This window comes from Phalaenopsis equestris, unplaced genomic scaffold (assembly GCF_001263595.1).
Source record: "Phalaenopsis equestris unplaced genomic scaffold, ASM126359v1 Scaffold235594, whole genome shotgun sequence".
NCBI lineage: Eukaryota > Viridiplantae > Streptophyta > Magnoliopsida > Asparagales > Orchidaceae > Phalaenopsis > Phalaenopsis equestris.
In genome coordinates this window covers 60245-63647 of record NW_018253456.1, presented here as the reverse complement: position 1 = coordinate 63647, position 3403 = coordinate 60245, and positions in this window count along the sequence as shown.

The window sequence follows — 3403 nt, the reverse complement described above, 5'->3', positions numbered from 1 at the left end:
CTGGAGACCTCTTGAGCTTAACCAAACCTTTTTTAGCCACTCAAATCCATTGCTTCAGTTCAATTTTGGAGCTCAATTACGAGGCCAAAAAAGGACAACCTCCAAGCCTCCACCAAATTTAAATTACTGACACCCACACATCCAAACATCAAGAGAAGAAGTTCGCCCACAAAAGCCCCATCAGCCGACCACCCTAAGGTGGACTTCGACCAAACCCCCAAATCGGCTTTGATTGAATTTGGGTCTAGGCACTTCACCACAACCAGAGGCTCCATCCCTAGGCTTCTGACACCCACATAAAGGTTCTACAAGAATCCAATTAGACTTTTCAAAAATACAAAACTTAATTTTCACCACCTAAAATATTTTATTTTTATTAAATAGCCTAGAACTTAAAATAATTTTAATAAATCACAAAAAATTCAAAAAATTATGAAATTTGATCCAACGGCTTCTCTTGTCCTCACTCAATTTTGTTGAGAATTGAGTGAGCTATTAGCGTTTTAAAATGGACGGTTTTCGGGTCCTGTTCACTTGGGATGATGACCCGTGACCATCAGATCAAGTGTGTATTGATCAGATGGCCCTGATCGCGTCAGACAGACCGCAGTCCGAGATGGACGGGAATGAGCTGGTTGGCGGCGCCATTAACACAACAACATGTGACCTGTTCAACCCGTACGAGTTTGACATGGATAAGTAGGAAAATAGGGGCATTTTCTTAATTATTTAATCTCTAAAACTTCAAAAATACATAACTTTGTGTAGAAAAATCACAAAAATAAAATAAAAATACCCTCTTGCTCAGTGAACAGAGGAGAATAATGTGGAATAAATTTTGGGTCCATTTTATGCATAAATGATTTTTAATTAATTAAACACTATTTAAAATTATTTGATTCTCAATGCATATTGACACATCACCTTGGCTTAAAATTTTGATATGTTGTAGTCTCTGTCAAAAGAAACATCCTTTGATTTTTATAAAGTCAGATAAAGTTCCTATACGTAAATCCATATTTTTCAAGTTTTTACACATTATTCCTTCAAAATAATCATGGAAATTAGCATATTGATTACAAAATCCTAATAAAATTTTGGAAGGTCCACCATGACTAGAGAAACCTTTGGAAATAATTTCATGGGTCAAGTCATTTAAAATGCATTTAAATTTTGCAAATATAGAACTCCTCATAAAAATTTTAAAGCATTTTGAGTCCATTTGATGGCCCAAATTGATTTTTCAAGTTGAATATCCTTTTTAGCACTAAAATGATTTTTAATGATCAAAATATAACTCAAACAATTTTGAAAACTTATTTTTGGAGTTCTATGTGATCAAGGAAATTTTATAAAAATAAAATGCTATTTAAAATAAAAACTTCATTTTTAACCTATTTTTAAATATTTAAAATAATAAAAAATTCATAAAAATCACTAAAATAATAAATTTCATGGAAATGTTCAAAATTGTTTTCTAAGCACTTAGAAATAATTGGAACATTTTTCCTGATTTTTTAAATAAAGATGTGGTATTTTGAAGCTTAGAATAATTTTTAAAGGCTAAAAAATGGATTTCCACTAAATCAAGGAAAAATTAGAAAAATATAAAATTTGTTTCCCTGGGTTCTTCGACCTTAGAGAGATTTTTCAAAAATGCAAAAATTAATCTTCCCCATTTAAAATATTTTATATTTAATGAATACCCCAAAAATTAAAATAATTCTAATAATTCAAATAAATTTCAAAAAATCATACAATTCTTTCCAAATGGCTCTTTGATATAGGTCTACCATCAGTAAAAATTTCAAGTGATTAGGGTTCACCTTGGTTAAGTTAAAAAATTTTCTTTGAAAAATCCCATTTTTGTATAAAAATAATTATATAAATTAAATTAAATTTTGAAAAATCACATTTTCTCCTCTCATGTCTTAATTGACCCATGAATTAGGTAGGATAAGTAAGTGTTCAAATTACACTAGCTTGCCTCTTTAAGGGCCTTCACCCGCATAATTTTTAAATTAAACCACAAATGATAATTACCCCTTTCTTAGGGATAATTGAGACTTCAATGTTCACTAAGCATTAAGGGTATTTATAGGATGAATTATTAAGTAGCATAATAAGTTTAAAAAGAACTCGGGATTTTCCACCAGGCAGCGAGAGAGTAGCATTGACTTGCTTCTTTCTCCAGATCTGTTGGACATCTCGGAAATCTACTAAACTTAATATATCTTGCTTGATAAAGTCATCCTTAATTAAACTTCTAAGGACCCAGCAAGATGTGACATAGGGTTAGGAAAATTACCAAAACTTTTACTTTTCCTGCTTTTCATAAACTTCCTTAACATGCATTTCAAGCTTCAGGTGGTGGAACGAGAAGACTCACCCGGTACACTTTTACAGTTTTCAGTGTTGTCTTTCTTGTACTTTCATATTGTGTTTTTCATACTGTACTTTTATACCTGTAAATTTGCATGCTAAACAACGACGTCAACCTGCATGAAAACTAAAACTATCAGGATAGCCACATAACAAAAATCAAAATCAAAACTAAAATCAACAACTCAAAATTTAATCCCAAACATCACACAAAACCACAACTTCAACTAAATTAAGATGTCTCTATCGAATGATCGGGAATTCGTCGGAGGAGATAACTTACGGTTACTAACGAGGCTTCCCACGATTTAAATTAAATTATGGAACTCATTAAGTTGGATTTGATAAGTTTATTTGGACTAAGTGAATCCAATAGAAAATAGTGATGCCGGAACGAGGGAACCGTAGGATCCTAATTGGTGTCGCTCTACTCAACTTTAATATGCCCTCTATAAAATTTAAAGAGCTTCAAACAAAAGGCCACCTGATTTGATATTATAACTTGACACACTAGATAACTCAAACTCATCGCGGCAAGGAACTTGGAGCTAGCATGGCGAGCAGCACAACCATCTTCAATAGCAAAACCTATTTTTCCCAACTAAACCAATCTTCCTTCCTTATACTTAAACAACAAAGACATAGGACTTCGAGGTTGTTTGCTTATGCAACGTAAATCCTTACCATATCTTTAGTCCTTTGCATAGCCCTGCTATACAATATAAGACCTAACTCATCTTATGATTCCGAGGTTGTCCTTTCTCACGACCTAAGTCCTCACATCTTCCAGGCTATTTGTGTTATCATTGCACACAAATGTAAGCCCTAACTAATTAAATTGACAGGATAAAACACATAAATATTTCTCCTCAAAACTGAAACCAAACATTAGGATAGCTTGGGAAGTCATCGGGGTTCTCCTCTGGATCCATGACATCCCCTAGTTCCTCTTCCTTTGGATTCCACAATAAAATGTTCCAAATTTGAACCAATCCCCTTTCACACCTCTATGTCCGCTTTC